At 35.9% G+C, this 25708-nt stretch overlaps 1 long non-coding RNA gene across 1 annotated transcript in view; it reads right to left on the bottom strand.

Annotated features, from left to right (window-relative positions):
• The window catches only part of LOC147578396 (uncharacterized), a 100637-nt gene that overhangs the window by 11907 nt on the left and 63022 nt on the right, over window positions 1-25708 (bottom strand). The window contains exon 2 of the long non-coding RNA XR_015255152.1: window positions 2097-2325. This is a non-coding gene — a long non-coding RNA (uncharacterized LOC147578396). The remainder of the gene's footprint in view (window positions 1-2096; window positions 2326-25708) is intronic.

The following is a 25708-nucleotide window of genomic DNA, read 5'->3' as shown; positions in this document are numbered from 1 at the left end:
AGAGCATTCCAGCTGACATCTCCCCAGAGGGATTCAGTATGTCAACCTCTAACACCATAGATTAGTTTTACCTGATTTTGAACAAGATATAAATGGAATCATAACAAAGTATCATTGTTATCATTACACTAAAATAAGCCAAGGGAGGCTCTTAGGTCTCCACTTTGTACTTACTTTAAGCTTCTTTCACAGTCTTCCATAGTCATGTATGAAATGTGTGCAGAAAATAGTTCTTGCTTTATGCATGATTAGATCTGAAAGATGATTACACAGGATGTATCTTTCTTTTCCATATCCTTCGAGACACAAGGGTACTAGTGACTCCCTTCCAAGGAGCACATGCAGGGGACACACATTAAAACAAAGTGCCTTTAGGCAGGAGCAGCTGGCCACATCTAATTCTTTTGGCTCTTGGGATGTGGGTGAAGAAGTATTCATCACAGTTCTCCATGATGGCCACTTGATGACCTCCCATGGCCCGTGTCATAATCAATAAGATTCACAAAGCCACTAGGATCGCAGTCGGTTGTGTCAGTGGGAAGTGAAGGGAAACCATAACTTAGGTGTCCTATAAATGTGGTGGAAAAATAAAAAGCCAAGCAATCCTGCTGTGGAGATGTATTGCGATTAATCTGAGCAGTCTTGCTGCAAAGGCTTGGTCATTTATTATAAGGTGCACAACTATTTGTTGTGTGGTAACACCTTTTTTCTTCTCTTATAATAAATGTTTTCAGTAGTAATGAGCTCAAAAGAATGAGAGTGTGTTTGATGAAAAATTAAATGCTAAATTTTCATTTATCAAAAATGTTGATGATGAGCATGTAAGGCACTAAGTATGTGTCAACATTTACTATCAACTGTGAGAGATCGCAGTGTTATCACAAAGACATGAAAATCAAAACACAAAGATTAGCGGACTAAGCTTCATCATCTACTGCAACAAATAGTAATTATTTTAAGATGATGCCTGGAAGTAATTTAATATTGTATCTAGAGAATGTGTGTTTAAATATTATTCTAATGCAATATTACCTTTTTTCCCCTAGATCAAATGAACATGTGTTGTAGTGAACCTCCAGAGTGACTCCCAATGGTTCCTACTTCTTGGTATTCAAACCCTTGTGTAGTTCCTCCTACAGTCCCAGGTTAAGTTACATAAGACTGTATTTTCTACCATGAGTTGTCACTCTATTTTTCTCTCTCATATTCTTAGTTCTGCAAGGGGTCCAGGTGCCATGTCATAAGAACACCAAGGCACCTGGTGTATCTTTTCTGAAGAAGCGTATCATCTTATGGTAAAAAATGCAAGTCTGACCGGCAGCCAGAAAAAAACAAAAAGAAAAAATTGTAAGAGTAACCTTAATAATGTTTTTTAAAAGTCTCCTGGAATGTACACCAAGGTGATGCTCCACTTTGCAAGCAGCCCATCTCCCTTCTCTAACTATATGATATGATGCTGGACTTAAGAGGGAAAAAAAAAAAAAAAATATATATATATATATATATAGAGAGAGAGAGAGAGAGAGAGAGAGCAGCAAAAAGAGTATCTAGATCCCACTGGACCATATAAACTGTTTCATCTGTAGTTCTAATTTAACATCTTTTCCCTTAAATTAATTTTTTCCTGAAGTGTTGAGATTGTTAATTTTGTATACGCCAGTTATAAAATACAAATGTCAAACATGTTTAGGTGGAGAATATGAGTAAGAACAGGGAAGAGAAAGAATGATTATTTTAAACATAAGCCTTTTAAATAACCAACAGATTTAAGACTGAAGGTGTTCACAACTACCGCTAACTCCCTTATCCAATGAGGTCCCTAATGAGGGCTCAGCCATTGGACACAACTCAGCACATCTCTGTCTCAGCCTGGCCTGTTTTTGCCTCCTCCAATAGAAACAATCAATCTCTCCCCAGGGCATGTTTTTTGTGGTTTTGATTTCTGCTTAATCATGTCTTCTTACTCATCTTTATCTATTGCTGTGTAACAACACCAAAATTCAGTGACATAAAACAACAACCATTATTTTTCATGGTTTTGGGGGTTGACTGGGCTCTGGTGTATGGTTCTCCTGCACCATGTGGCATCGTCTTACCTGCCTTCAGTTGGGTTAGGTCGTGAGGTCTAAGAAGTTCGCACTTGCATGTCTGGTATCACACTACTCCTTCCTATGAGCTCTTCTAGCTCAGTAGCTTGGTCTTCCTCACATCATGGTGATCTCTGCATCAGTCAGAATTCTTCCTTGGCAAATCACCTGAAGAGTAAAAGCAGAGGCAACCAGGCTTCATGGAATTCTATTTATCAAAGGAACTTATGAGGCAAACCTAGATACAAGAGGAGAGTAGGAAGAGATTCCATTTCTTAATGGGTAAGGCAGGTATCCATACACAATGAAAGAAATGTTGCTGACATCATCTTTGGAGAGTTTAACCTATTCATGGCTCCCCGTAACTTCACCTTACTCCTCATCTGCACTTTTTGACTATATGTTCTTTAGCTTTTAGCTCCCTGAGTCCCCCATCACATACCAAGCGTAACATCTTTGGTTCAAATTTCTAAGAGAAATAGCTAATCAATTAATTATAATTGTCCTTAGACAGAATAAACTTTCAAAGAGAAACATCTCACATGTCATTGATCAGTTTATACAAATTATTCTTGAATTTGGTGCTGGTTTTTCAACCAAAAAGCTTGGCTACGAAGGGCAAGAACAGGTGTTATAGTGAGTGGCAGGCATGGGCTGCATTATCAGAACAGGGCTGGTAGGTGTGGTCTTTTCCCTCAGAAAAGTGCAGTGACTGTGAAGAATGTACCTTGACCAGCAAGCTATCTCTTAGCTAATGAACCAAAATGAGGTATTGATTTTATAGTTACCTGGTTATTTATTTTTCTCCATCTAAAAGTGTCCCTTTGCTAATCTGAAGCCCCTCTGCCCATGGGGTGAGGCAAAACAATCCATCACAGAAAAATCAAGACCGAGTTACGTTATTTATCAGCCTCTAGCATACTGGGATTCTTTTTCTTAACTTTCCACATTCTAAACAATGGAAGCATGAGGTCTTTCTGGAACATTATAGGTCTCTTTAGAATACATTTGAAATATAAAATTTACATAATGAAATAATCTCTTCTTTGTAGTATGTTCCTCAAACTCCTTTCTCCCACACATTTATTTTCATTGCTTTAAACTTTAATTTATTGGTTTGATTTATTTTCTTTATTTCTTTTTTATGACAGAAAACTTGATAATAAATTTGTACAAGTTTCCCTGTGATGCAGCCCTCTCATATATATACCTAGAAGTTCTTGCCTATCTGATGTCCAGAAAGAATAATAGTATAAGACAGCAAAGAATAATAGAAAGAATCCATAGTTCTATCAGAATCCTGGTACCTAAGAAAACTGAGATTTTGTTACAAAGGACTTGAAACTCTTTTCTTATCTTTCTTTTTCTAAACAGGTGCTGTATATACGTCTCTGGTCCACTCTGACGCTGTGTACTTTGAAGCCGTTGATCCTAAGCTGAGAATAGAGGAAAAGAGTTTTAATCCACCACATTAATCCTTTGTTTTATTACTATTACCCATTGGGACTTTACTAAATATTTGAGATATCTGCCTTCATGAAGCTCAGATAAGAGAAAGAGACATATATGAAAATGAATATGCTTTGTAGGACACAGGCCACAAAGAAAAAAGTACTCATTCTGCTGAGGAAGGAAAGAGCAGAAAAGTCTTCATGGAGGAGACAAATTGAAATGTGGAGTTATATTTTTAATGGACATCCTGTTAATCTTCATTGTTGTCAGGACTTGATACTGTCTTTCTTTTCATTTATAGCCTTAAAGTGGATTTTTTTGTGGGATATGATTTCCCTTGAGATATTTTCTGGGACTTAATTTTTAAATATGTTAACTCATTTTTCTTATTGATTTCTAGCTTAATTCCACTTTGGTCAGAAAACATATTCTATTTTATTTCAAGGATCAGTGATTTTTGAAAATTTTCTATGGGTGTTTATATACATATATACATATATATAATTAATATATACACTATAATACTATATTATTATGTATATACTATATATAATAATAATAATACATAATAATACTACTATATTATTAATGTATATACTATACAGCTATATATATATGTATATATATGTGTATATATATTCTTAGGAATGTTCAAATTATCTATATCTTCATTAATTTTTGTTTACTTATCTTACTAGTTACTGAGATAATTCTATGAAAACATCTTCGCTCTTATTTTGGATAAGCTCTAATATTTCCCATAATTATGTCTATGTTTCCTTTCTATGCATTGCCTGTGGAATTTACATCAGTAGTTGTTTTGGAAATCTGTAAAGTGCGAATGTTCATATGCTATACGACTCAGCCATTCCACAATTAGGTATAGTTGACAAAGAAATGCTTGCTCGTGTGCACTAAGAGACATGTAAAAATAATTCAGAACAGTAGTATCCATAGCCTCAAATTGGAGATAATACAAATGCCCCTTAACAATAGAATAAATAAATAAATTGTGGCATATCCATCCATTCAATGGCATACCATAGAGCAATGAAAAATAACAATTGATAGCTATACTATGTACAAGTACCACAGACAAGGCTAAGGAACAGAAGGCAAGTGTGTACCATATGACACCTTTTATATAAATCAAAACCAGGCCATAGAACCTAGGGTTAGAGCTCTGAAAAATTATTACTTGAGAGAAGATGGTTGGAAAGTAAGTGAGAAAGGACATGAGGGTGACATTTGGGTGATACTTTAATTTTATTAAATTGGTGTCGATTCAAAAGGATTTAGCTTTCTGTTCATTGAATGGGATGTTTAGGATCTGTGCTTATCTCTGTATATTTGATATATCAATTCAAATATATATATATATATATATATATATTTGAATTGATATATCAATCAATATATATATATATATATATATATATATATATATTTAGTTTATATACTAGCATATGTGTATATAATGAATGTGTATATATGAATATAAGAGCATGAAGGGTATTCCAGACACAGAGAGAATCACAATCCAAGGAACAGACGATAAACAGCAGGGTCCTTCCTGGCAACTTCAAAGACTTCAGCACCAACAGACAAAAGAGAAGAAGAACCACAGTAGGAAATGGCTGACTAACCGTTCACTTAGCGCACCATTGATTTGTATGTTTCCCTCATGTTTGCTTCCCTGGAATGAAGAAAAACAGCCCAAATGTCAAAACACCACTTTGTTTTCTTTAAGAACATGGATCTCAAGATAAACGAATCTCAAATGAAGTCAACAGCACCAAGGAATGAACATCAGTGTTCTTCCAAATTTGTATAAGAAATACTCTGTGCTGGGGAGCCTGGGTGGCTCAGTCTGTTAAGCATCTGACTTCAGCTCGGGTCATGATCTCGTGGTTTGTGAGTTCAAGCCCCACATCAGGCTCTGTGCTGACAGCTCAGAGCCTAGAGCCTGCTTTGGATTCTGTGTCTCCCTCTCTCTCTGCTCCTCCCCTGCTCTCTCTCTCTCTCTCTCTCTCTCTCATAAGTAAATAAACATTAAAAAAAATTTTTTAAAGAAATACTCTGTGCTTGTGTCCTCTACATTTGTAATTCATAAATCTTCTAAATAGCACTGCTAACCCACAATATAAAATGTACATTATATATGAAAAATAGAAAGTTATAAAATTTTATATGAATAGAAATTTTGCCATTTTCTTTCAGCGTCTCGGTAGATCACCTTGAGAACCCCTTTGGAGAGTCAATTGTGAATTCTTTCTGAAATAGGCACTGCTTTATTACTAAGGAGTCTCCAGAAAAGCTGATAATAATGTGCTGTAATTCAGGATAAGGAGGTAACCTGTGCGCTTTGTCCCTAAGACAAGGTTTTCATGGTTTTAGAAATTAATTCGAGAGTAGAATCCTGGTTAGAAGAACTGACCTTCAGCACTACTGGGAGGAAAACAGCAGGCATCTTTGACATCTATTAATTTACATTCTGGGAAACTCATCCTCCTTTAGGATTACTTTTTGGTAGAGAGTTCATGGAGGAAAAGGAGTCTTGAATTGAATCTTGAAAGAATCATTACACTTTTAAAGGAAGAAAGTAATGAACATTTCAGGGGCAATGGAAACTTGGGATATAAAGGGGAATTTTAAGTAACGATTTAATTTTCTTTCTTTTTCTTTTAATTTTTTTAATTGTTTTAAATATTTATTTATATTTGAGAGAAAGCATAAACAGGACAGGGACAGAGAGAGATCGAGACAGAATCTGAAGCAGGCTCAGACTCCCAGTTGTCAGCACAAAGCCCAACATGGGGCTCGAACTCACAAACTGTGAGATCATGACCTGAGCTGAAGTTGGATGCTTAACCGACTGAGTCACCCAGGTGCTACCTTTTTTAAAATTTTTAAAATATGTTTTATTCATTTTTGAGAGAGAAAGAGAGAGATTGGCAGAGTGAGAGGGAGACACGGAATCCAAAGCAGGATCCAGGCTCTGAGCTGTCAGCACAGAGCACGATGTGGGGCTTGAACTCATGAACTGTGAGATCATGACTTAAGCCGAAGTCAGATGCTTAACCAACTGAGCCACCCAGGGGCCCTGATTTAATTTTATTTCTTAACTTGGGTTACAATTAACAAGTTCAGATTTATGTCATTTTATTGGATGAAATATTTATGTTTTATGCACTTGTCTTTTCAAACATCAAAAAGAGTAATTTAATAATGGAAAGGTTTAGAACATATGAAGTAATAGCCTCTAGGGGGCATCTCTGTTGAGAACATTGAGAAGGAAAAAAACAACAAAAATTTCCAGGTGTTTTCCTAGAAAGGTCAGCAGGGCAGGAAAATTATCTCTTGAATTGTTGGTAGTGAAGCAAATAATGGAGCTTTCAAGTTAAGATTTCTGTTTATCTAAAAGAAACAGGAGGCTCACCTGATGCTACTACTATATAAATTAGTTTCTCAGAGAATGTGCAAGAAACTAAATAAATCTCTTGAATTAGTTGCCATCTCTGTTTTCGCAGAGGCTGAATTATGCATGAAAGTAATACTAACTGAAATTAAGACTTCTCAGCTTGCTCAAAGTGAGGAAAACTGGGGTCCCAAGGACATGCAGACAGATAACAGACCCTCACTCCCTTAAATGACACTGATAATATGCACATTCACACTTGAGTAATTCAATTATATAGGAGTCAGAAAGTTAAAAAAGAAAGAAAAAAAGTGCAACATTTCTGGTTTCAGTACTGACTAAAGAACTTAGAAGAACTTCGAAGTCATTATTCACATACTTATAATAAATACAAGCTGGGGTGCCTGGGTGGCTCAGACGGTTGAGCGACCAACTTCGGCTCAGGTCTTGATCTCACAGTCTGTGAGTTTGAGCCCTGCATCAGGCTCTGTACTGGTGGCTCAGAACTTGGAGCCTGCTTCGGATTCTGTGTCTCCCTCTCTCTCTGCCCCTCCCCCACTCATGCTCTGTCTCTTTGTCTCAAAAATAAATAAAAACATTAAGTAAATAAATAAATAAATAAATACAAGCTGAACAAACTGAAAATTAACGACTCTTCTTACACCCATCAGAGAATGAAGATTTCAGTAAAAACTGCCACTGCAAAATCTAGAAACATAGGTGAATCCAGAAAGTCACAGTTGAAATATGCTTACCTCCAACAGAAGCTGTTGGAGCCATCCACCAGTAGGAACACTTAAATGATAACTTTGGCAAATTGCCAGAGGTGGAGTGTGAACCACTGTGACACAGAGAATCTACTGGAGGCTTCTGATCTGTAACACCCTTACACTTCTGTGGTTTTATGCCCGGTAATCCTCTCCAGTTCTCATATTGACAATCGGAGAAAGATCCGCCCCACCCCCACCCCCCACCATGGTTCTGACATGGGGAGGTATAGGGTAATCACTGTGAAATATACCTGAAGTGGTCGACTTACCCTCCAGGGGAAAAGATTTTTTCCACAGTCTTATCCTAGCTGGAAGAAGAGCATTCTGCCCCCCTCAACCTCCTCCAGCCTTCTTGTCTCATCTAAGGTATAAAAGAATATTACTGGGGGGAGGGGGGCATGTTAAAATTCTGAGGCAGGCTAAGAAACAGAAAAACATGATCTCTGTATAAGGGTAAAAACCAGCAATCGAAACTGTATGTAAGATGAACAGATGTCAGATTAAAAGACATAGACTTCAAGGTGACCATGTTCAGAGAATGAAAGCAAAACGTGCTTAAATAAATAAAGTATGATGAAACTGTCTCATCAAAGAGAGAATGTATATAAAGCCATAGTTAGTAGTTCTTTATACTAACTTTAGAAGAAAAGTATAATTTTAAATCAAAAATTCCTGGAGAGGCTCAAAGTAGATTTGAACTGGCTGAAGAATTAGAGAACTTGAAGAGAGACCAATGCAGATTATGCAGTCTGAAAAACAGAAAGAAAAAGGAATGGGAAAAAAATTAACAAAGCCTCAAAAAAAGATGGGACACTATTAAATGCACCAGCATATGCATAATGGGGGAAGTAGCTTAAGGGGAGAGAGAGAAAGGAGCAGAAAAAAAAGTATATTCAAAGAAATGATGGCTGAAATTTTCTCAAATTTGAAAAAAAAATCTATATATTAAACAAGATTGATAGACTGCTATTAGGATAAATGCAAAGATATCCATGTGCCTATCATATATAGATGATGAAAACAAAAAACAAAAAAACATTTTGGAAACATCAAGTGAAAACAAATCATCACATAAAAGGGAACCCCAGTAAGATTGGACTACTGAAATTTCATCTGAAATAATGGAGGCCAGAAAGCAGTGAAATTACATATTCAACATCCTCAAATTAAAAATACCAAGCAAGCATACCACATCCAGTAAAGCAAAGTGCAAAAATAATAGCAAAATAGACTTCAAAGTTTTACAAAATCAAACAAACACGGAATTCATTTTTAGAGGATCCATCTTATGAGAAATACTAAACAAAGTTATTCCTACTGAAAGCAAGTGATTCCAGGGAATAATATGAACTGACAGAAAAAAAAAAACATAGAACACTAGTACAGGGAACTATGTAATTATAAAAAATAGTTTAAATGCATATTTTATTTTATTCCTTTAACTGACTTTAAAAAAATAATTGGATAAAATAATACATATAGGATCATACTGATGGGCATAATGTAATATATTTGCTGGAACATTGCAAAGGAAGACAGTGGGAATAAAACTGTGCTGAGCTAAAAAGTGAATCTAGACAATAACTTGAAAACATAGGACAAATGAACAGAACAGGAAACATGAAATAAAAAAGCAAATATAACAAAAAGCTATAAATACATGCTTTTTTTTATACTCATAAAGTTAAAACTATAGCAATATATTGTTGAAGTTTGTCAAATATATAGGTGTAATATATATAATAATAATACTTCAAAAAACAAGAGGAAGATCAAGTAATATTTTTATATATAATTGAAATTGTTTTATGAATCTGAAATATATTCTGACAAGTTCAAGTGTATATAGTAAGCCATATAGCAGCCATTAAAGAAATAAATCAAAAACTATATATAGAAAACATTATCAAAGAAATGAAAATGTATTTATATAATGCAGGAAATATGAGTAAAGTAAGAACAGAGAAACAAAAAAACATGAAACATATAGAAAATAAAATGGCAGAAGCAAATTCAATTATATTAATAGTAACATAAAATGTAAATGGATTACACAATCTAATTGAAAGGCAATAATTGTCTGACCAGATAAAAACCAAGCTATGATCATATTCTGCCTACAAGAAGCACACTATATATTCTAAGATACATAGACTGAAAGTAAATGGATGGAAAAATATATACCATGCAAACAGTAACCACAAGAAAGAAAGAATGGGTATACAAATACAAGAGAAGTAGATTGTAAAGTAAAAAAAAAAAAAAAAAAATACTAGAAATGAGATACATCTTATAATAATAAAAGGGTCGATCCATCAGGAAGATATATCAATTATAAACATACATACACCTAACAATGAAGAACCAAAACTCATGTAGCAAAAACTGACAGAACGGAGGACAGTTCAACAATAATAGTTGAAATTTTCAATAAAACCCGTTTCAATAATGTAAAGAACATGTAGGTAAAAAATCAGCATGTAATTAATTTCAGCCATAATATAACCAATTAGACGTAGCACACGTGTCAATAGTCCATCTCACAAACAAAGAATAAAGTTTTCTCATGTGCGCATGGAGCATTGTGTAGGACACACCATATGCTGGGCAATAAAACAAACTGCAATAAATTTCACATGGAAATTATATAAAGTTTGTTTTCTGACGTCAGTGGAATGAAATTATAAATAAATAACAGAAAGAAACTTGAGACAGTCATAAATGTGTGGAAATTAAACAATACATCCTAAATAACAGATCAACGAAGAAATCTAAAGGGAAAATAGGAAGTGCTTTGAGATGAATTAAAATAGAAACACAACTAACAATGGAATACAGCTAAAGCAGTGTTTAGAAATGTGTAACTAATTGGCTGAGTCAAAAAGAAAAGAAATATTCTTAATAACTTAAATCTTAAATCACTGAAAAAAAAAATAAAAAGAAAACTAAACCTAAAGCAAACAAAATCAAGGAAATAAAATTTAGGGCAAGATTTGACAAAACAGAAAACAGGCAATAAAGAAAATTAATATAAGAAAACTTTGGGGTTTTTTTGAAAGTTTTAATAAATTTGATAAATCTTTAGCTAGATTGACAATAAAAAACAAAGGCACTCAAATAAAGAAGTAAAAATGAAATGGTACATTACTATTGACCTTACAGAAATAAAAAGGATTATGAAAGAATTTTTGAAAAATTGCATGCCAATAATTACATAAATTAGATAAAATGGACATGTTTCTATAAAGACATGATCTATTCAATTTGATTCAAGAAAAATAAAAAATTTTGAATAAATGTATATCAAGTAAAGAGATTGAATTAATAATAATAACAGCAACAACTACCGAGAAGAAAAAGCCCAGTCCCAATGACTGCTCTGGTAGATTCTACCAAATATTTAAAGAATTAACACAATATTTCAAAAAGCCTTTCAAAAATAGAAGAGAAAAAAACACTAGTCAACTTATTTCTTGGAGCCAATATTATACTGGTACCAAAGCCAAACAAGAAATGACAATAAAAGAAAACTATAGACAAATAGCACTTTTGAATATAGACATAAAAATTCTAAACAGAATACTAGCAAACATAACTCAATTAAGTTAGGACAATTATAAGTAGAATTTATCCAGGAATGTAGGATTGGCTTAATATCCAAATATCTATTTTTAATTTTTTTTTAAATTTGAGTAGAGTTAACACACAATGTTACATTGGTTTCAGGTATACAACATAGTGATTCAATTTCTCTATACATTATGCTATGCCCCCAAGTGTTGTTAATATCTGTCACCATACAACACTATTACATGATCATTGACTATATCTCCTAATCTGTGCTTTTTATTCCTGTGACTAATTCAATCTATAACATGAAGCCTGTATCTCTCATTCTCCTTTACCATTTTGCCCAGTCCCCCACCTCCCTCTCTTCTGGAAATGATCTTTCTTTTTTTTTTCCTTTTTTTTCTCTGCATTTACATCGAAATATGTAATCTTATTCTGATTTTGTTTATTTGTTCATTTGTTTTGTTTTTAGATCCCATATATGAGTGAAATAATATCAATCATTGTTATATACCATATAACATAAGATATATGTTATAAAACCAAATAAATAGGGGCACTAGGGTGGTTCAGTCAGTTGGGCAGCCAACATTAGCTCAGGTCACGATCTTGAGGTTTGTGAGTTGTGAGTTCAAGCCCCATATGGGGCTCTGTGCTGACAGCTAGAGCCTGGAGCCTGCTTTGGATTCTGTGCTTCCCTTTCTCTCTACCCCTCCCCTGCTCGCACTGGGTCTTTCTCTTTCTCTCTATCTCTCTCTCAAAAATAAATAAACATTAAAAAAATTTTAGTAACAAAAATACACCAAATAAATAAATAAATAAAATAATTATTGTCAATGAATGAAAGACAAAAAAATCCAATGAGAAACAAAAGTCACATGATTATCTTAATAGACATGGAAAAAGCATTTGACCTTTTCATAATGAAAATGTTCATTGAACCAGGAATAGAAGGGAACTTCTAAAACCCGATAAAAAGAAATTTACAGAAAACCCTGCAGCTAACATCATACTTAATGGTAAATGACTGGATGCTTTTATTCTAAGAATAAAAACAAGACAAGATGTACTCTCCTTGCCTTCATTTAACGTTGTATTAAAGGTTCTAGCCAAGGCAATTAGATAAGAAAGTGAAATCAAAGGCATCCAAATTGGAGAAGGAGGGAAAGAAAGATAATTACCTCCATTTACAAAAGGCATGATATTGTATATAGAAGTCCTAAGGAATCCACTAAAACAGCTATTGTAAAGAGTTCAGAAATGTAGAATATAAGATTGATATACAAAAGTCAATTGTATTTTTATATACTAGCAATGAACAATCTGAAAGTGAAATTAAGAAAATAATTCCATTTACAATAGCATCAAAAACAAAAAGTTTAGAATTCAATTTAACAGAATAAGTTCAAACATTATACTATGAAAACTACAGAACATTGCTGAAAGAAATTAAAGAAGATCTAAATAAATGGTAACATATTCCATGCACATGTACCTGAAGACTTAATAATACAAACATTAATAATACAAAGACTTAATGATGCAAATATTATTAAGGTAGCAATACTCCTCAAATTGATATAGAAATTCAACACAATCCATTTATTTACTTTTAAAATTTTTTTTAGCTCTTATTTATTTTTGAGATAGAGACAGAGCATGAGTGAGGGGGAAGGGCAGAGAGAGAGGGAGATACAGAATCTGAAGCAGGCTCCAGACTCTGAACTGTCAGCACAGAGCCGTATGCGGGGCTAGAACTCATGAACCGTGAGATCACGACCTGAGCCAAAGTCAGAGGCTTAACTGACTAAGCCATCCAGGCACCCCCCCCCCCCATTTATCTTTAAATTTTTTTTTAATGTTTATTTTTGAGAGAAAGAGAGAGAGCATGAACACAGGAGCAGCAAAGAGAGAGGGAGAGAGAGAATCCCAAGCAGGCTCCGTGCCCTCAGCCCAGAACCCAACGTGGGGCTTGAACTCATGAACCATGAGATCATGATGTGAGACAAAGTCAGTCACTCAACTGCCAGAGCCTCAGTCACCCCCAACACAATCCCATTTAAAATCCCAGCTGGCTTCGTTGCAGAAATTGACAAGCTGATCTTCAAATTCTGTGGAAAACTCAAAGGAACAGAAAAGCCAAAAAGTTAGTAGACTCACCCTTCCCACTTAGAAAATTTATTATAAAGCAACGTTAATCACGACAGGGTGGTACTGACATAAGGATAGACATACAAATCAGTAGAATAGAATTGAAAAATCCTCACATTATGGTCAATTGACTTTCACTAAGGATTTGAAAGTAATTCAGTGAGAAAAGAATAGTCCTTTCAACAAATGTTGCTAGGACAAATGGCCAACCACACACAAGTAAATGAAGTTAGACTCCTATTTCACCCCATTATAAAAACAAACTCAAATCAAAGACCTAAATGTGAGAACTAAAACTATAAAACTTTTAGAAGAAAATACAGATATTAATCTTAATGACTTTGTATTAGGCAATGTTTTCTTAGATATGAAAGCAACAACAGAATAAATTAAAGAAAAAATACGTAAATTATGTATGGCACTTTCCCCTCACTGATCTTCCTCCCCAAAACCCATAATCCCAAGGTAGTCAGGCAAATTGCAGTCTGGAAGATTTTACAAAATAACTAATTGTACTATAATTTCTCAAAACTATCAAAGTCATCAAAAAACAAGGAAAAAATGAAAAACTGTCCCAGCCTAAGGAACCATGGCAATGAATTGTGATATGATACAACCCTTTATGGGGCCCTGAAACAGAAAAGACACAATAGGTCAAAACTAAGGAAATCTGAATACAGTAAAGGCTTCAGTTAATAATAAGATACCAATATTATTTCAAATTAGTTATTTCAAATTCTTTAGTAAATATTCAGTAGCACAATTTCTGGATCATAAGCCAGTTCTATTTTTAATTTTTTGAGGAGCTTTCAAACTGTTTTCCACAGTGGATGCACCAGTTTTCATTCCTACCAACAGTGCATAAATGTTCCCTTATCTGCACATCCTTGCCAACACTTGTTTCTGTTGATTTTAGTGATTCGACAGGTGTGTGGTGGTATCTCATTGTAGTTTTGATTTGATTTTCCCTGATGATGAGTCATGTTGAGCATCTTTTCATGTGTCTGTTGGTCATCTGTATGTCTCCTTTGGAGAAATGTCTATTCACGTCTTCTGTCATTTTTTAATTGGATTATTTGGTTTGGGGATGCAAATTATTCAGGTTTGGGTGCATTCAGTTTCATAAGTTCTTTATATATTTTGGATACTAACCCTTTATCAGATATGTTATCTGCAAATATCTTCTCCCATTCTGTAGGTTGCCTTTTAGTTTTGTTTATTGTTTACTTCACTCTGCAGAAGCTTTTTATTTTGATGTAGTCCCAATAGTTTATTTTTGCTTTTGTTTCCCTTGCTTCAGGAGATACATCTAGCGAAAGGTTGCTGTAGCTGATCTCAGAGAAATTACTAGCTGTGTTCTTTTCTAAGATTTTTATGGCTTCAGGTCTCACATTTAAGTCTTTAATCCATTGTGAGGTTTGTGTATGTGTGTGTGTGTGTGTGTGTGTGTGCGCGCGCGCGCGCGCATAGTATAAGACAGTGTTTCTTTTTCATTCTTTTTCATGTTGCTGTCCAGTTTTCTCAACATCATTTGTTGAAGGGACTTTTTTCCCATTGTATATTCTTTCCTCCTTTGTCAAAGGTTAACTGGCCATATAATCATTGGTTTGTTTTTAATATTTTTATCCTGTTCCATTGATCTATCCCCTATGTTTATTGCAGTATGACTTACAATAGAAAAACCTCCGAGAGATTATTTTTTGGGTCTGGGAACACTCAAATTTCCATATAAATTAACTGTAATTGCTTCTTTGCTTTATGCCATTTCTGTTCATGAAAGATTTTATGGAAACACTCTACTTTTAGCATGGAAACCTGTTTACCTGTTTTGGTTTATTAGTTTTAACATATGTACCATACCAATGTAAGATGTTACTAATAGGCGAAACTAGTTGCAAGATATCTAGGGACTCTGTCACTACCTTTGTGATTTCTTTGTACTACCTTTGTGCCATCTTTGCAAAAATTGTTCTAAAATGAAAATTTTATTAACACATAGGAAGGAAAGAAGGGAGGAAGGAAAGAAGTAAGAGAAGAAGGAAGAAAGGGAGGAAAGAAGGAAAGGAAGGAGGGACAAAAACAAGGAAAGAAGAATAAAAGGAGAAAACAATTTTAACCATGGGAAGACTTACATCTTAGACTGTGGAAATTTTAGTTTAAAGGGATTTTAATGTCTTTGGCAGGTCACTATTGAAGCTCACTAATGAGTGGTTTGTGGAATAAACCTCCTTCTTCTTTTTAAATACTGATAGAATTTGCCCATCTCCAGTCTTTCAGAAGCTTTTGTCCTTACATGAACATGAACAATCAATGACAGTTATCTCATTTAGAGAGTCTCTTGAGACTCTGGTGTGTAATTTAGACAGGTCAGAGGTTTTAACTCATGCAAAGCAAGCATGTGTACTCTTACAATCGTTTTATCCATCATGAGTGTATTTACTTCACTCTCAGAAATGCTCGCTGTACCCTTTTCGATCCAAAGATAATTCTTCTTGACAGAGAATAAAAGGAACCCAGAAGGAGTTAAGGAACTTTGCTGCACCAACATTGTCTCTTTTAATGTTTATTTGTTTCCCTAAAAATGCTTGGAAGATGACTCCTCTGCATGTGTATACATGTATGTGTATTTTCATGTGTGTATAAATTTATAATATATATTCTATATATATTATAATAGATTTATTTATGAAAGTATACATCAACTTTTATATAAATGTATTTATAAAATTAGTTTTTTTTCTGGAACATTAACTTACCTTGAGCCTAAATTATCTGACATTTTTTAAATGTACTTATCACTCACCTGCATTTAACATTGCACATTCTATCATTTCTACAGTGGAGAAAGTTGTTTCTCTTACCTAGTAAGTTGTTTCTAAAGTCCAATAATGCAGAGTATTTTTGTATTCACTGTTTCTTAATAAATCTGGAAAAGCCAATTTCCTTCTCCAGGAAGGCAAAGGATAGAAATTGCCACATATAAAGTTGTTGACTTGTAGAGAAGAACTGAGTTTTTACTCAAACAAGCTCTTTGATGACCTCTGTGGTGTATGAAGTGGTCAGGTTTATATTAAATATAATACCATGAGATTTCTAACCCCATTTGCAAATGATGCAACTGACACTTGGAGAAATTGCAGAACCTCAAAGAGCTAAATAAGATCATATAACCATACGTGTGTGTGTGCACTTGTGCAAACTTATTTGACCTTATTTATATAACCTTAATGAGCCCTTTCTGTAACTTCTCATATTGTCAGTGTATTTGCATGTCTGAGTGTAGATATGATCGCAGGCTGCCACCCTCCCCCTGGGAAAGAGCAAACATGTCAAACGTGATCTGGTGTGCATGTGAATGAGGGAGGGACTATGATGGAATTAGCAGTGAATGGTTCTTAATGAAGACTAGGGAAGAGGGAAATCTGGATTCTGGTCACATGGAGGGGTTGGCTTTGTCCTCAGGGATTCTGATCTGAGAGCTCTTCTAGCCTCTAGAGATCTGTACTCTTTGAACACCCATCACTACAAGTAACTCTTTGTTCATAAACCCCTTGGGAGGGGAAAGATCCCAGCTTCCTCACACTTGAAGACATTATTCCTAGTCACCTCACCACTAAGATCTGTAAGGCCTTGGGCAAATCATTTATTTTCTTGACTCTATAGTTTTCTTTGTCTGTAGAATGAGAGTAGGAGGGGATATTGAAAGGATCAGTGCCCCAGGCTGATGCCCACTGCTTTGCATGATGTCTAGCTCCAAGAAAGTGTTAGAAGGGGACAATAGAGAACCCCAGCTATGAAGACTCTGAGGAGAGAAAGAGGCTACAGGAAGTTGGGGCAGGCAGGAAGGCTTCCCAGAGGAGACAAAACAGGAGATGAGAATTTTGAGGCATCTAGCCCATGTGTGAGTGCTTTGGGGAATGCAAAGAGAAGAACAGGCTGGGATCCGAAAAAGATGAGACCCTGCAAATCAAGTCATGGTGTAGACTTTCTGCTCAGAAGTGTGTCCTGTGTGCATCTCTCCATAACCCCACATGTGGAAAGTTGAGAAAGGAATTCTGGGAAGAATGCTGACCCTGTTTACTCCCTGCCATGAGGAGAGGACAAGTGTGCTATGGAGCCACTCCAAGATGGTGGCACCACGTTCACGGGCCCCAGGTCAGGGCCAAGGGATCAATAACTCTGGGGTACAGAGTTTCAAGAAAGTCAAAACACTAACTGTAAGGGAAAAGACAAGAGGAAAGAGGCCAGTCATAAGGGAGATTGGTTAGAGAGGGAAGCTGCTAATGAGAGAAAAGCTACAGAAAACAGGGAAAACAGGCCCTGAGGCAACTGCACAGGCAGGAAGCGTGGTGCAGGGGTCCGTAGTCCTAGATGCAAGTGGACATCTTGGGGAGGGGTTCTGAATCTGATAATTAGTATCCAATAACTTTAGTTCCTGGGTCTACAATGGGGGCAGTCAACACAGCAGAACACAGACATGTGGTATCTCACAGCTGCAGAGCTGGTATCCTAATCACATATGCTAGAAGCTTCTTTGGTGGCCACAGTGACCTGGAAGCTGAAGGACTCAAACCATAGGACTCAGACAGACCTTCAGGAGTCCCCTTTAGGGAACAGCAGTATTTTTGTTATTCTACCTGCAGAAGTATCCATAAACTATAGCTATGAGTATGTCAACACTTCTCTATGGTGAGTCTAAGAAGTCACTGTAACAGTTCTGGGACATGAGCTTGTATAGGTCCAGCACTTTTGTGTTAAAAACCTACTATGTATTAGCTATCAAGCTAATCTTTCCTACCTTAAAGAGCCCCAAATTTCTTATTTTTACTAACAGACACCAGCACCTACATCTCAGGGTTATTACAAGAATTAAGTAAGATGTAAATCAGGAGAGGCAGTGTGGCTGTTAACCATTAAATTATCAATGAATGGTAATAAGTTTTAGTATAACAATTAATGTTATTAGAATTAAGGCTAGTATTATTTATTGTTGCTCATATTTGTCTGTTGTTTTCTATATATTTAGAAAAATAGGGGTGCCTGCATGTTTCAGTTAGTTGAGCGACCAACTCTTGATTTTGGCTCAGGTCATGATCCCAGGGTTGTGGGATTGAGCCCCCAGTTGGGCTCTGCACTGAGCATGAAGCCTGCTTAAGATTCTCTCTCTGTCTCCCTCTGCCCCTCCCCCTCACTCACATGTTCTTTCACTCTCTCAAATAAAATAAAATAAAATAATATTAAATAAAAAATAAAAAAATAAAATAAAATAAAATAAAATAAAATAAAATAAAATAAAATAGCATTCCCTTGAAAAGTCATCTATTTTCCTCTAGGAAAAATAATACAAAACATCAGAATTCAAGGTCACCAATTCTATCAGTGTCCATTTTATTTGCATTATTTTTATTTATATTATCCCTATATCTTTCTTTTATCTCTCTTCCTCTCTGCTTCCTGCCTTCTTTCCTTCCTTCCTTCTTTCCTTCCTTCCTTCCTTCCTTCCTTCCTTCCTCCCTCTCTCTCCCCTCACTGCTTTTTTCCCCTCTGTCTCTCTCCCTCCTTGACTCTCTCTCTGTCTTTCTCTTTCTCTCTCCTTTCCTCTCTTTTCAGTGGTGAGCATACTGAGAGCAAGGCAGAGGAATCAGGGCATTCAGGCAAGGAAAACCAGGTTTGGACCAGAAACAAAGCATCTTCCAAACAAGGTGACTTTGTTAAAACACAACTCTTTGAATCATTCTCATAGAGAATTTTTTAAAAGAATTTATTCCTATGTTCTTGCCCCTAGATCTGAATTTTCTATCACAGTCGCATTGCCATTTTATTATAGAGCTCTGACACCAAAATATGGGATCATTTCTGAGGCTGCAGGAACATAGCATAAAATGGCTAAAAAAAATTAATCACTCATTTTGATTTAGTCTTCTCTTCTGCCCAGTAATGACTTTGGATGCCATCCTATTGACCTTCTCTGCTTTTGTTCCCATCAAAATCGATACAGTATGCAATGTCATAAATTTGCTTTGGCTGCCTTTCAGTTCATTGTGAACCAAATGCTCCCCCTGCAAACTGGGTGATAATGAAGTTGTGGGCGATGGGCCTCCTGTAATCAGCCATCATTACAGTAGTGCCTGGCTTTAAAGTAAATGACAGAGCCAGTAAGGTTGGGAAGATATTGATCAATAACCAGCCTTGGGAGGCTCAAACTTTACCTGAAGTTCTATAGCCAATGAGTGTTAGCTACGAAATACCAGGTTCAAACCATTTGCTTAATAAGGTTCTTTGCAACTGGACCTGAGAACGCCAATAGTTTATGTGAATTCAACATAATGTTTCCTCATGAAAGAGACCCCTATCCAGTTACAAAATATACTATATACATAAAAGATCATACAGAGCACACATGTAAATTTTAAAGAGTAGGCCTGAACATCTATTTATCCTTAAGAAATAGACATTTCTAATATCTCAAAGCATCCATCATCTGCCCTCTTATGACTGGCCTCCTCTCTCACTCTCAGATATGACTCCAAATATGATTTTTGTGGCAATAATTCCATTTACTTCCATAATATTTTATCACTTGTACATGACTCCTTTAAGAATGTATTGACTTAAATGTTGTGTTTTCCAATGTTTTACAAGTGAGATTGATATCATTTGTCTGGGATGACTTTCCCCTTTGCTTTGAAATAATTTTTCTTCTTTTGAGACTCACTCACATTATGCACATGACTGTGGCCCACTCATGGTTACTGTTTTATAGCACTGTTTAAATGCACTGCAATCCATGTATTCTTTCTACTGTTGAAAGACATTTGAAGGTTTTGGTTTATTTATTTCATTTTTATTTAAAAGCTATCATGAAACTACTTCCATATTTTTTTTTTTTTTTGCTCATTTTACCAAAATTTAGAATCAACTTATCAAGTTCCAAGGAAAACTGCATTGGAAATTGAATTGGAATTCCAATAAGTCTGAGTCAATTTAGAATTGGTATCTTATGGTAGTATGGTTTTCCATTTATTTATGGCTCCCTTAATATCTTTTAATAGAGTATTATATTTTTTGCACAAAGACTGTGCATAAGTTTTTCTACATTTTCTTGAGTAACTTTTTAATGATGAGTGTAAATGGTATCTGTAGTAGTTTCCTAATTTATTCACAGTCTTGGAGAATAGAAGTCTAAATCCAAAATGTCAGCATTGGCCATACTTCCTGGTAGTTCTGAGTAGAATCCTTTCTTGCCTCTTCCTAGCTTCCTAGGGTGGCTATAGACCCTTTGCTTTCCTTGACTTGTAGCTACCTCACTCCAATGTCTGTGTCTGTCTCTGTGTTTCTGTCTGTCTCTGTGTTTCTTCTCTTCTTCTTTTTTTAATGTTTTTATTTATTTTTGAGAGACAGAGCATGAGCGGGGGAGGGACAGAGAGAGAGGGAGACACAGAATCTGAAGCAGGTTCCAGGCTCTGGCTGTCAGCAGAGCCGCATGCAGAGCTCGAACTCACAAACTGTGAGATCATGACCTGAGTTGAAATCAGATGCTCAACCAACTGAGCCACCCAGGTGCCTCTTTTCTCTTCTTATAAGGGCACCAGTCATATTGGATTAGAGTCCATTCTAATGAATTCCTCTTAGTTGATTACATTTGGAAAGACCCTTTTTCCAAATAAGGTCAGGTGCACCAGTACCAGGGAATGGGATTTCATTATGTCTTTTGTGTGACACAATTCAGCCTATAACAGTGTCTTAGTGCTTTTTATATTACATTTTTCTAACAGCGTTGTTGCTAGCATATAGAAAGGCAAGTGACTTCTGCATATTGATTTTAATTCAGTAAACATGAATTCCCTTATTAATAGATTTCTTAGGTTTTCTACATAGAAAATATTATATACAAATAATAGTAATTTTGTTTCCTCCTTTATTAAACAGAGTTTTTCAGAAACTCAGAATCAGTAGAATATATATATTTAATATTTTTTTCAATATATGAAATTTATTGTCAAATTGGTTTCCATACAACACCCAGTTCTCATCCCGAAAGGTACCCTCCTCAATACCCATCACCCACCCTCCCCTTCTTCCCACCCCCCATCAACCCTCAGTTTGTTCTCAGTTTTTAAGAGTCTCTTATGCTTTGGCTCTCTCCCACTCTAACCTCTTTTTTTTTCCTTCCCCTCCCCCATGGGTTTGTGTTAAGTTTCTCATAATCCACTTAAGAGTGAAACCATATGGTATCTGTCTTTCTCTGTATGGCTTATTTCACTTAGCATCACACTCTCCAGTTCCATCCACGTTTTACCGAGGGCCATACTTCATTCTTTCTCATTGCCACGTAGTACTCCATTGTGTAGATAAACCACAATTTCTTTATCCATTCATCAGTTGATGGACATTTAGGCTCTTTCCATAATTTGGCTATTGTTGAGAATGCTGCTATAAACATTGGGATACAAGTGCCCCTATGCATCAGTACTCCTGTATCCCTTGGGTAAATTCCTAGCAGTGCTATTGTTGGGTCATAGGGTAGGTCTATTTTTAATTTTGGGGGGAACTTCCACACTGTTTTCAAGAGTGGCTGCACCAATTCCCTTGCCTTTGGGGATGTGTCGAGTAAAAGATTGCTATGGCTGAGGTCAGAGAGGTCTTTTCCTGCTTTCTCCTCTAGGGTTTTGATGGTTTCCTGTCTCACATTCAGGTCCTTGATCCATTTTGAGTTTATTTTTGTGAATGGTGTGAGAAAGTGGTCTAGTTTCAACCTTGTGCATCGTGCTGTCCAGTTCTCCCAGCACCATTTGTTAAAGAGACTGTCTTTTTTCCATTGGATGTTCTTTCCTGCTTTGTCAAAGATTAGTTGGCCATGCATTTGTGGGTCTAGTTCTGGGGTTTCTATTCTATTCCATTGGTCTATGTGTCTGTTTTTGTGCCAATACCATGCTGTCTTGATGGTTACAGATTTGTAATAGAGGCTAAAGTCTGGGATTGTGATGCTTCCCACTTTGGTCTTCTTCAAAATTACTTTGGCTATTCGGGGCCTCTTGTGGTTCCATATGAATTTTAGGATTGCTTGTTCTAGTTTCGAGAAGAATGCTGGTGGAATTTTGATTGGGATTGCATTGAATGTGTAGATAGCTTTGGGTAGTATTGACATTTTAACAATATTTATTCTTCCAACCCTTGAGCAGGGTATGTCTTTCCATTTCTTTATATCTTCTTCAATTTCCTTCATAAGCTTTCTATAGTTTTCAGCATACAGATCTTTTACATCTTTGGTTAGATTTATCCCTAGGTATTTTATGCTTCTTGGTGCAATTGTGAATAGGATCAGTTTATTTGTCTTTCTGTTGTTTCATTATTAGTGTATAAGAATGCGACTGATTTCTGTACATTGATTTTGTATCCTGCAACTTTGCTGAATTCATGTATCAGTCCTAGCAGACTTTTGGTGGAGTCTATCGGATTTTCCATGTATAATATTATGTCATCTCCAAAAAGTGAAAGCTTGACTTCATCTTTGCCAATTTTGATGTCTTTGATTTCTTTTTGTTGTCTGATTGCTGATGCTAGAACTTCCAACACTATGTTAAACAACAGCGGTGAGAGTGGACATCCCTGTCGTGTTCCTGATCTCAGGGAAAAAACTCTGTTTTTCCCCATTGAGGATGATGTTAGCTGTGGGCTTTTCATAAATGACTTTTACGATGTTTAAGTATGTTCCTTCTATCCCGACTTTCTCGAGGGTTTTTATTAAGAAAGTGTGCTGAATTTTGTCAAATGCTTTTCTGCATCGATTGACAGGATCATATGGTTCTTATCTTTTCTTTTATTAATGTGATGTATCACATTGAGTGATTTGCGAATGAACCAGCCCTGCATCCCAGGAATGAATCCCACTTGATCATGGTGAATAATTCTTTTTATACGCTGTTGAATTCGATTTGCTAGTATCTTATTGAGAATTTTTGCATCCATATTCATCAGGGATGTTGGCCTGAAGTTCTCCTTTTTTACTGGGTCTCTGTCTGGTTTGGGAATCAAAGTAATACTGGCTTCATAGAATGAGTCTGGAAGTTTTCCTTCCCTTTCTATTTTTTGGAGTAGCTTGAGAAGGATAGGTATTATCTCTGTTTTAAACGTCTGATGGAACTCCCCTGGGAAGCCATCTGGTCCTGGACTCTTATTTGTTGGGAGGTTTTTGATAACCGATTCAATTTCTTCGCTGGTTATGGGTCTGTTCAAGCTTTCTATTTCCTCCTGATTGAGTTTTGGAAGAGTGTGGGTGTTTAGGAATTTGTCCGTTTCTTCCAGGTTGTCCAGTTTGTTGGCATATAATTTTTCATAGTATTCCCTGATAATTGTTTGTATCTCTGAGGGATTGGTTGTAATAATTCCATTTTCATTCATGATTTTATCTATTTGCGTCATCTCCCTTTTCTTTTTGAGAAGCCTAGCTAGAGGTTTATCAATTTTGTTTAAGTTTTCAAAAAACCAACTCTTGGTTTCATTGATCGGCTCTACAGTTTTTTTAGATTCTATAGTGTTTATTTCTGCTCTGATCTTTATTATTTCTCTTCTTCTTCTGGGTTTAGGCTGCCTTTGCTGTTCTGCTTCTATTTCCTTTAGGTGTGCTGTTAGATTTTGTATTTGGGATTTTTCTTGTTTCTTGAGATAGGCCTGGATTGCAATGTATTTTCCTCTCAGGACTGCCTTCGCTGCATCCCAAAGCGTTTGGATTGTTGTATTTTCATTTTCGTTTGTTTCCATATATTTTTTAATTTCTTTTCTAATTGCCTGGTTGACCCATTCATTCTTTAGTAGGGTGTTCTTTAACCTCCATTCCTTTGGAGGTTTTCCAGACTTTTTCCTGTGGTTGATTTCAAGCTTCATAGCATTGTGGTCTGAAAGTATGCATGGTATGATCTCAATTCTTGTATACTTATGAAGGGCTGTTTTATGACCCAGTATGTGATCTATCTTGGAGAATGTTCCATGTGCACTCGAGAAGAAAGTATATTCTGTTGCTTTGGGATGCAGAGTTCTAAATATATCTGTCAAGTCCATCTGATCCAAAGTATCATTCAGGGGCCTTGGTTCTTTATTGACCGTGTGTCTAGATGATCTATCCATTTCTGTAAGTGGAGTGTTCAAGTCCCCTGCAATTACCACATTCTTATCAATAAGGTTGCTTATGTTTATGAGTAATTATTTTATATATTTGGGGGCTCCGGTATTCGGCTCATAGACATTTATAATTATTAGCTCTTCCTGATGGATACACCCTGTGATTATTATATAATGCCCTTCTTCATCTCTTGTTACAGGCTTTAATTTAAAGTCTAGTTTGTCTGATATAAGTATGGCTACTCCAGCTTTCTTTTGGCTTCCAGTAGCATGATAAATAGTTCTCCATCCCCTCACTCTCAATCTGAAAGTGTCCTCAGGTCTAAAATGAGTCTCTTGTAGACAGCAAATAGATGGGTCTTGTTTTTTTATCCATTCTGATACCCTATGTCTTTTAGTTGGCGCATTTAGTCCATTTAGATTCAGTGTTATTATAGAAAGATATAGGTTTAGAGTCATTGTGATGTCTGTATGTTTTATGCTTGTAGCAATGTCTCTGGTACTTTGTCTCACAGGGTCCCCCTTAGGATCTCTTGTAGGGCTGGTTTAGTGGTGACAAATTCCTTCAGTTTTTGTTTGTTTGGGAAGACCTTTATCTCTCCTTCTATTCTAAATGACAGACTTGCTGGATAAAGGATTCTCGGCTGCATATTTTTTTCTGTTCAACACATTGAAGATCTCCTGCCATTCCTTTCTGGCCTGCCAAGTTTCAGAAGAGAGATTGGTCACAAGTCTTGTAGGTCTCCCTTTATATGTTAGGGCACGTTTATCTCTAGCTGCTTTCAGAATTTTCTCTGTATCCTTGTATTTTGCCAGTTCACTATGATATGTCATGCAGAAGATCGATTCAAGTTATGTCTGAAGAGAGTTCTCTGTGCCTCTTGGATTTCAATGCATTTTTCCTTTCCCACATCAGGGAAGTTCTCAGCTATTATTTCTTCAAGTAAACCTTCAGCACCTTTCCCTCTCTCTTCCTCTTTTGGAATACCAATTATGTGTATATTATTTCTCTTTAGTGCATCACTTAGTTCTCTAATTTTCCCCTCATACTCCTGGATTTTTTTATCTCTCCTTTTCTCAGCTTCCTCTTTATCCATAATTTTATCTTCTAGTTCACCTATTCTCTCCTCTGCCTCTTCAAT

This window comes from Puma concolor, chromosome C1 (genome assembly GCF_028749965.1).
Source record: "Puma concolor isolate L17-30 chromosome C1, mPumCon1.1.hap2, whole genome shotgun sequence".
Taxonomy (NCBI): domain Eukaryota; kingdom Metazoa; phylum Chordata; class Mammalia; order Carnivora; family Felidae; genus Puma; species Puma concolor.
The sequence above is the reverse complement of the archived record's forward strand: the minus strand, read 5'-3'. Positions and strand labels throughout refer to the sequence as shown.